General features: G+C 64.6%; 1 pseudogene; it reads left to right on the forward strand.

Annotated features, from left to right (window-relative positions):
* Positions 1 to 7,976: 7,976 nt before the first annotated feature.
* On the forward strand, positions 7,977 to 9,809 carry LOC135765878 (18S ribosomal RNA; annotated as a pseudogene; the record flags this gene model as incomplete).

The following is a 9,809-nucleotide window of genomic DNA, read 5'->3' on the forward strand; positions in this document are numbered from 1 at the left end:
TTGGCTCGTTGGATAGGGCCGCTCCGGTAGGGCAACCGACCCAAAGGGCGAGTCGATCCGAGCAAAGGCGCCCGTGCTGCGGCCGTGGGAAAATCCGGGGAGGGACCGCCGTATCTCGGCCGGGCTTAGGGTTAGAGAGACGAGGGTTGGCTCGTTGGATAGGGCCGCTCCGGTAGAGCAACCGACCCAAAGGGCGAGTCGATCCGAGCAAAGGCGCCCGTGCTGCGGCCGTGGGAAAATCCGGGGAGGGACCGCCGTATCTCGGCCGGGCTTAGGGTTAGAGAGACGAGGGTTGGCTCGTTGGATAGGGCCGCTCCGGTAGAGCAACCGACCCAAAGGGCGAGTCGATCCGAGCAAAGGCGCCCGTGCTGCGGCCGTGGGAAAATCCGGGGAGGGACCGCCGTATCTCGGCCGGGCTTAGGGTTAGAGAGACGAGGGTTGGCTCGTTGGATAGGGCCGCTCCGGTAGAGCAACCGACCCAAAGGGCGAGTCGATCCGAGCAAAGGCGCCCGTGCTGCGGCCGTGGGAAAATCCGGGGAGGGACCGCCGTATCTCGGCCGGGGAAAGGGTTAGAGAGACGAGGGTTGGCTCGTTGGATAGGGCCGCTCCGGTAGAGCAACCGACCCAAAGGGCGAGTCGATCCGAGCAAAGGCGCCCGTGCTGCGGCCGTGGGAAAATCCGGGGAGGGACCGCCGTATCTCGGCCGGGGAAAGGGCTAGAGGCTCGCGGGTAGGCTCGTTCGAAAGCTCCCCTCCGGCATAGCGACCGACCCGAAGGGCGAAGGCCCCGGACCCGAGGCGCCCGAGAAACGGCCGTGGGAAAATCCGGGCATAGACCGCCGTATCTCGGCCGGGGAAGGGGCTAGAGGCTCGCGGGTAGGCTCGTTCGAAAGGCCCCCTCCGGCGGAGCGACCGACCCAAAGGGCGAAGGCCCCGGACCCGAGGCGCCCGAGATACGGCCGCGGGAATTTCCGCGAGCTTCGACCGGACGTATCTCCGGCGGGCGGGGTCGCACGGACCCGAGGCCGGGCTCGTCGGAAAGCCCCGGGACGGACCTTTCGAACGAGACCGGCCGCGCGTCCGGGCGACCTCCGAGGCGGACGCTAGGGGCGCCGGAGCCCCGGACGAGCGAAAATTCCGCGACCACCCGCCCGTATCTCGGCCCGGGAAAGGGCCAGAGACTCGAGGGAGGGCTCGTTCGAAAGCTCCCCTCCGGCATAGCGACCGACCCGAAGGGCGAAGGCCCCGGACCCGAGGCGCCCGAGAAACGGCCGTGGGAAAATCCCGCGGGGGTAGGCCGTATCTCGGCCCCGGAAAGGGCTAGCGACGCGCGGGTGGGCTCGTTCGAAAGGCCCCCCGCGGAGGAGCCACCCACCCGAAGGGCGAAGGCCCCGGACCCGGGGCGCCGGAGCAGCGCGGTAACGAAATTCGAATTTTCGACCGGAAGTATCTCGGGCCCCCGGGGTCGCACGGACCCGCGGCCGGTCTCGTCGGAAAGCCCCGGGCGAGACCTTTCCGACGAGCCCGGCCCCGAGTCCGTAGGACCTTCCCCGGCCGAGATACGGCGCCCGGCAGTTCATTGGCCGATATCTCGGAAACGGGGCGTCGTAGACGCTCCGTGGTATTGGTGACCTTGACGATGCCGGGTCAGACGAGTCGGCCGCGGGCACGGGCCCGGGGGCGCCGGCCGCCAGAGTCGGGTGGCTCGCGCACTTCCAGGCGGGCCGCTCGCGCACCTCCAGGCACCCCGACCCACTCGCCGAGGCCGACCGAGGTGCGCCGTCCCGGCCGCGGACCGGTCGGGGTCCCCTCTCGAAAGGGCAGTAGTGTGAACAGGTGCCATCGGGTATATAGGGGAAGGGGTCCTCTCGAACCAGGCCTTCGAACCCGCGCGAGCCTAGCCCGGCAAGGCTCACCCTCCCCGGCCACGGGTTCGGCCTCCGTCCCCCTGGAGGTCCGGCACCTCCAGGGTCCCCGACCCTGCCTCCCCTGCCCGAGGGGAGGCCTCCGAGGCGGGCCTGACAGGGCGGCCCTCCCTCCTGGAAGTCCGGTTCCTCCAGGGTCCCCGACCCTGCCTCCCCTGCCCGAGGGGAGGCCTCCGAGGCGGGCCTGACAGGGCGGCCCTCCCTCCTGGAAGTATGGTTCCTCCAGGGCACGCGTCCCTACCTCCGTAGCCCAGATGGGTGACTCCGAGGCGGGCCTGACAGGGCGGCCCTCCCTCCTGGAAGTCCGGTTCCTCCAGGGCACACGTCCCTGCCTCCTTAGCCCAGAGAGGTGACTCCGAGGCGGGCCTGACAGGGCGGCCCTCCCTCCTGGAAGTCCGGTTCCTCCAGGGCACACGTCCCTACCTCCGTAGCCCAGATGGGTGACTCGAAAGCGGGCCTGACAGGGCGGCCCTCCCTCCTGGAAGTCTGGTTCCTCCAGGGCACACGTCCCTGCCTCCTTAGCCCAGAGAGGTGACTCCGAGGCGGGCCTGACAGGGCGGCCCTCCCTCCTGGAAGTCCGGTTCCTCCAGGGCACACGTCTCTGCCTCCTTAGCCCAGAGAGGTGACTCCGAGGCGGGCCTGACAGGGCGGCCCTCCCTCCTGGAAGTCCGGTTCCTCCAGGGCACACGTCCCTGCCTCCTTAGCCCAGAGAGGTGACTCCGAGGCGGGCCTGACAGGGCGGCCCTCCCTCCTGGAAGTCCGGTTCCTCCAGGGCACACGTCTCTGCCTCCTTAGCCCAGAGAGGTGACTCCGAGGCGGGCCTGACAGGGCGGCCCTCCCTCCTGGAAGTCCGGTTCCTCCAGGGCACACGTCCCTACCTCCGTAGCCCAGACGGGTGACTCGAAAGCGGGCCTGACAGGGCGGCCCTCCCTCCTGGAAGTCTGGTTCCTCCAGGGCACACGTCCCTGCCTCCTTAGCCCAGAGAGGTGACTCCGAGGCGGGCCTGACAGGGCGGCCCTCCCTCCTGGAAGTCCGTTTCCTCCAGGGCACACGTCCCTACCTCCGTAGCCCAGATGGGTGACTCGAAAGCGGGCCTGACAGGGCGGCCCTCCCTCCTGGAAGTCTGGTTCCTCCAGGGCACACGTCCCTACCTCCGTAGCCCAGATGGGTGACTCGAAAGCGGGCCTGACAGGGCGGCCCTCCCTCCTGGAAGTCTGGTTCCTCCAGGGCACGCGTCCCTGCCTCCGTAGCCCAGATGGGTGACTCCGAGGCGGGCCTGACAGGGCGGCCCTCCCTCCTGGAAGTCTGGTTCCTCCAGGGCACACGTCCCTACCTCCTTAGCCCAGATGGGTGACTCGAAAGCGGGCCTGACAGGGCGGCCCTCCCTCCTGGAAGTCTGGTTCCTCCAGGGCACACGTCCCTACCTCCTTAGCCCAGATGGGTGACTCCGAGGCGGGCCTGACAGGGCGGCCCTCCCTCCTGGAAGTCTGGTTCCTCCAGGGCACGCGTCCCTACCTCCTTAGCCCAGAGAGGTGACTCCGAGGCGGGCCTGACAGGGCGGCCCTCCCTCCTGGAAGTCTGGTTCCTCCAGGGCACACGTCCCTACCTCCTTAGCCCAGATGGGTGACTCGAAAGCGGGCCTGACAGGGCGGCCCTCCCTCCTGGAAGTCTGGTTCCTCCAGGGCACACGTCCCTACCTCCTTAGCCCAGATGGGTGACTCGAAATCGGGCCTGACAGGGCGGCCCTCCCTCCTGGAAGTCTGGTTCCTCCAGGGCACACGTCCCTACCTCCTTAGCCCAGATGGGTGACTCGAAATCGGGCCTGACAGGGCGGCCCTCCCTCCTGGAAGTCTGGTTCCTCCAGGGCACACGTCCCTACCTCCTTAGCCCAGATGGGTGACTCGAAAGCGGGCCTGACAGGGCGGCCCTCCCTCCTGGAAGTCTGGTTCCTCCAGGGCACACGTCCCTACCTCCTTAGCCCAGATGGGTGACTCCGAGGCGGGCCTGACAGGGCGGCCCTCCCTCCTGGAAGTCTGGTTCCTCCAGGGCACACGTCCCTACCTCCTTAGCCCAGAGAGGTGACTCCGAGGCGGGCCTGACAGGGCGGCCCTCCCTCCTGGAAGTCCGGTTCCTCCAGGGCACACGTCCCTACCTCCTTAGCCCAGATGGGTGACTCGAAATCGGGCCTGACAGGGCGGCCCTCCCTCCTGGAAGTCCGGTTCCTCCAGGGCACACGTCCCTACCTCCTTAGCCCAGATGGGTGACTCGAAATCGGGCCTGACAGGGCGGCCCTCCCTCCTGGAAGTCTGGTTCCTCCAGGGCACACGTCCCTACCTCCTTAGCCCAGATGGGTGACTCGAAAGCGGGCCTGACAGGGCGGCCCTCCCTCCTGGAAGTCTGGTTCCTCCAGGGCACACGTCCCTACCTCCTTAGCCCAGATGGGTGACTCGAAAGCGGGCCTGACAGGGCGGCCCTCCCTCCTGGAAGTCTGGTTCCTCCAGGGCACACGTCCCTACCTCCTTAGCCCAGATGGGTGACTCGAAATCGGGCCTGACAGGGCGGCCCTCCCTCCTGGAAGTCTGGTTCCTCCAGGGCACACGTCCCTACCTCCTTAGCCCAGATGGGTGACTCGAAAGCGGGCCTGACAGGGCGGCCCTCCCTCCTGGAAGTCTGGTTCCTCCAGGGCACACGTCCCTACCTCCTTAGCCCAGATGGGTGACTCGAAAGCGGGCCTGACAGGGCGGCCCTCCCTCCTGGAAGTCAGGTTCCTCCAGGGCACACGTCCCTACCTCCGTAGCCCAGAGTGGTGACTCGAAAGCGGACGCGGGAGGGTGTACGTGGCGCACCCCCAGGCCGAAGAGAGGTCTCGTGAGCGGACGCGAGGGTGTACGACAGAAGGCCTGGAAGTCTCTGACTTCCAGGGTCACCGACCCTACCTCATGAGCCCGAAGAGGTGACTCGAATGCGGACGCGGGGGTGTACGTGGCGCACCCCCAGGCCGAAGAGAGGTCTCGTGAGCGGACACGAGAAGTACGACAGAGGGCCTGGAAGCAAAAGCGGGTGACTCGTGCACTTCCAGAAAAGGCAAAAGCGGGTGACTCGTGCACTTCCATAAAGCCGAAAAGAGGTCTCGTGAGCGGACACGAGAAGTACGACAGAGGGCCTGGAGGTAAAAGCGGGTGACTCGTGCACTTCCAGGGTCTCCGACCTTACGGCGCCTTCCGACGCGGGCGCCTCCTCCCGGACGAGCCACGGGAAGGGCCCCTTCTCTCAAGGGGCGGTCGTTTGAACAGGTGCCATCGGGTATATAGGGATGGGTGCCTCGAAGTGGACCTCCAGCGTCCTCCCTCCCTGCGACAGATCCCAAGAAAGGTCTGTGCGCGTCGGTGTGCGATGAACGAAAAACCGTTAAAAGAACTGGAACGGTTGGAACGGACGAAGGGCGTCTGATGTGAGGCAGCGCCCCGGGCGAGTGTCGGCCGAAGGCTCACAATTAAAGAGCTCATACCCGAAAGATGGGAAAAAACGATCCGCCCTGGATCATCAAGGCTAATGCCTAAAAACTAAAGCTACCTTGGGTGATGGAACTCGGCTACGGCCGCAAAACGATCCGCCCTGGATCATCAAGGCTAATGCCTAAAAACTAAAGCTACCTTGGGTGATGGAACTCGGCTACGGCCGCAAAACGATCCGCCCTGGATCAAGGCTACGGCCTAAAAACGGCAAAAAAAGATCCAAAAGTCCCTGGATCAAGGCGCTTCGGCTTAAAACCTGTGAAAAGATCCGCCCTGGATCAAGGCTACGGCCTTAAAACTGCTCAAAAGATCCGCCCTGGATCAAGGCTACGGCCTTAAAACTGCTAAAAAGATCCTAAAGTCTCTGGATCTAGGCTACGGCCTCAAAGACACACGTGTTGTGAGAAAAGATCCGCCCTGGATCTCCAGGCTACGGCCTCAAAGGTTCGACCCGACCATATATGCTCAGACACGGGCGAACACAAAAGCGTAACAACCCCTGTTGGAACCGTCGAAGGATCTCGGCGTCGGCCGTAAAACGGAAACCCCCCGGTCGTCGGTACGCGTGTGGCGGTCGAGGGCCCCCGGCCGCCGGTCGGAGCGGGCGCGTGGATAGGTCTCCCGAGCGGTCAAGGAGTCCCGGAAGCCGGTCGGGCGAGCGGCCGGCCCCGGGGCACCCTACCCTCTCGGGCGCACCGACCCCACGCGTTTCGTCTCGGTCGGCGTCCGGGGTTCCGAGACACCCTTATGTATCTGTGTGACAGACGGAGTGGCACACCGTCTGCGGCGGGACAGGGCCGCCGACCGCGATGGAAGTCGAGTGTGGCGGCTTCCAGGGTCCAAGACCCTATAGACGGACGGAGTGGCGACCCGTCTGCGGCGGGCCAGGGCCGCCGACCGCGATGGAAGTCGAGTGGGGCGGCTTCCAGGGTCCAAGACCCTACAGACAGACGGAGTGGCGACCCGTCTGCGGCGGGCCAGGGCCGCCGACCGCGATGGAAGTCGAGTGGGGCGGCTTCCAGGGTCCAAGACCCTACAGACAGACGGAGTGGTGACCCGTCTGCGGCGGGACAGGGCCGCCGACCGTTACGGAAGTCGAGGGGGACGGCTTCCAGGGTCCAAGACCCTATCTGTGTGACAGACGAAGGTGCATCGTCTGGGGCGGGACAGGGCCGCCGACCGCTATGGAAGTCGAGTTGGGTTGCTCGTGAACTTCCAGGGTCCAAGACCCTCTCTTCGTGACCGACGAAGGTGCTCTGTCTGGGGCGGTACGGGGCCGCCGACCGCTATGGAAGTCGAGTTGGGTTGCTCGTGTACTTCCAGGGTCCAAGACCCTCTCTTCGTGACCGACGAAGGTGCTCTGTCTGGGGCGGTACGGGGCCGCCGACCGCTATGGAAGTCGAGTTGGGTGGCTCGTGCACTTCCAGGGTCCAAGACCCAACGCGTTTGACCGACGAAGGTGCCCCGTCCCCGGGCACGGACGGGGACGGGCCCGGCCTCCGGGCCGCCGTGGAAGTCGAGTCGGGTGGCTCTCGCACTTCCAGGGTCCTCGACCCTATCTGTCTGACCGACGAAGGCGCTTCGTCTCGGGCGGGCCAGGGCCGCCAGCCGCTATGGAAGCCGAGTCGGGTGGCTCGTGCGCTTCCAGGGTCCACGACCCTGCCTTCGTGACCGACGAAGGCGCTCTGTCTGGGGCGGTACAGAGCCGGGCCCCGTCCAGCAGGGGACGGTGGCCCGAACAGGTGCCATCGGGTATATAGGGAAGAGCACCTCGCTGATTCTCCAAGGTGATAGGCTACCGGATCCCATGACCTCTCGAGCCCAGCGAGAGGCCTCTCGAGCGGACACAAATGCCTCGAAAAAGTCCCTCTGCACTGAGGTAGTGACGATTCTTATTACGAATGGCAAATCATCCAAGGAAGGGACGAACCCGGCTGGCCTCGGCCGTTAAACGAGCCGGCTTCGTTCGGCCGCTAAACGAACCGGCGTCGTTCGGCCGCAAAACGAACCGGCGTCGGCCGCTAAACGAAACCCCGGGCGGGACAGGGCCGCCCACGTCTCAGCCTTAATGACCCGTTACGGGGTGACGCCCGGATACGCTTTGTGTGTCATGGCCCTGAGATTCTGGAAATCGAACTGCGCCTGGGGCAGGCCTCCGCCCGGCCGACGTTAGCGCGTCGGCCGCCATGGGCGGTCGGTTCCTCCCCGACCCGGCGCTCTCGCCTCCAGGGGGGCTCTCCGGAGCCCGCCCGACCCTTTCCGCGGGAGACTCAGACGGTCCGTCAGACGCGAAGGTCCGCCACCGGCGGCCGGCGAGGGCCTCGGCGACCGAGGGCGGAGACGCCCCCGGCCCGTCGCGGCCACCCGGCCCCGCGAAACGCACCTTTCCTCGGTTACGGCCCACCCGGCCGCCCCTCAGCCTACGAGAGGGGAGAGCCACACGAGAGTGGCCCCGGTCCCGCTCCCCCCGGGGGGTGGAAACCGGGACCCGCGCCGCGTGAACCCCGGGTCAGAGCGAGGCTCTCCTACGGCTACACTACCTGGTTGATCCTGCCAGTAACATATGCTTGTCTCAAAGATTAAGCCATGCAGGTCTAAGTGCACACGGCCGGTACAGTGAAACTGCGAATGGCTCATTAAATCAGTTATGGTTCCTTTGATCGCTCCACCCGTACTTGGATAACTGTGGCAATTCCAGAGCTAATACATGCAAACGAGCGCCGACCCGGCCCGCGAGGGCCGGGGACGCGTGCATTTATCAGACCCAAAACCCATCCGGGACGCGTCTCCGGGCGCGCCCCGGCCGCTTTGGTGACTCAGGATAACCTCGAGCCGATCGCGCGCCCCCCGCGGCGGCGACGACTCATTCGAATGTCTGCCCTATCAACTTTCGATGGTACTTTAGGCGCCTACCATGGTGACCACGGGTGACGGGGAATCAGGGTTCGATTCCGGAGAGGGAGCCTGAGAAACGGCTACCACATCCAAGGAAGGCAGCAGGCGCGCAAATTACCCACTCCCGACTCGGGGAGGTAGTGACGAAAAATAACAATACAGGTCTCTTTCGAGGCCCTGTAATTGGAATGAGCGTATCCTAAACCCATGGGCGAGGACCCATTGGAGGGCAAGTCTGGTGCCAGCAGCCGCGGTAATTCCAGCTCCAATAGCGTATATTAAAGTTGCTGCAGTTAAAAAGCTCGTAGTTGGATCTCGGGAGCGAGCTTGCGGTCCGCCGCGAGGCGAGCCACCGCACGTCCCGTACCCCTGCCTCCCGGCGCCCCCCGGATGCCCTTAACTGGGTGTCCGGTCCGGGGCCCGGAGCGTTTACTTTGAAAAAATTAGAGTGTTCAAAGCAGGCCGCAGCCCGCCTGAATATCTCAGCTAGGAATAATGGAATAGGACTCCGGTTCTATTTTGTGGGTTTCCGGAACCCGGGGCCATGATTGAGAGGGACGGCCGGGGGCATTCGTATTGCGCCGCTAGAGGTGAAATTCTTGGACCGGCGCAAGACGGACGAGAGCGAAAGCATTTGCCAAGAATGTTTTCATTAATCAAGAACGAAAGTCGGAGGTTCGAAGACGATCAGATACCGTCGTAGTTCCGACCGTAAACGATGCCGACCCGCGATCCGGCGGCGTTATTCCCATGACCCGCCGGGCAGCGTGCGGGAAACCACGAGTCTTTGGGTTCCGGGGGGAGTATGGTTGCAAAGCTGAAACTTAAAGGAATTGACGGAAGGGCACCACCAGGAGTGGAGCCTGCGGCTTAATTTGACTCAACACGGGAAACCTCACCCGGCCCGGACACGGAAAGGATTGACAGATCGATAGCTCTTTCTCGATTCTGTGGGTGGTGGTGCATGGCCGTTCTTAGTTGGTGGAGCGATTTGTCTGGTTAATTCCGATAACGAACGAGACTCCGGCATGCTAAATAGTTACGCGGCCCCCGCGCGGTCGGCGTCCAACTTCTTAGAGGGACAAGTGGCTCTCAGCCACGCGAGATGGAGCAATAACAGGTCTGTGATGCCCTTAGATGTCCGGGGCTGCACGCGCGCCACAATGGGCGGATCAGCGTGTGTCTACCCTGCGCCGAGAGGCGCGGGTAACCCGCTGAACCCCGCTCGTGATCGGGACTGGGGATTGCAAACTGTTTCCCATCAACGAGGAATTCCCAGTAAGCGCGGGTCATAAGCTCGCGTTGATTAAGTCCCTGCCCTTTGTACACACCGCCCGTCGCTACTACCGATTGGATGGTTTAGTGAGGTCCTCGGATCGGCCCCGCCGGGGCTCCTCGCGGGCCCTGGCGGAGCGCCGAGAAGACGATCGAACTTGACTATCTAGAGGAAGTAAAAGTCGTAACAAGGTTTCCGT

The sequence above is a fragment of the Paramisgurnus dabryanus genome, unplaced genomic scaffold, assembly GCF_030506205.2.
Source record: "Paramisgurnus dabryanus unplaced genomic scaffold, PD_genome_1.1 h2tg000278l_1_29809__unordered_in_group10, whole genome shotgun sequence".
In the NCBI taxonomy this organism is placed as follows: Eukaryota; Metazoa; Chordata; class Actinopteri; order Cypriniformes; family Cobitidae; genus Paramisgurnus; species Paramisgurnus dabryanus.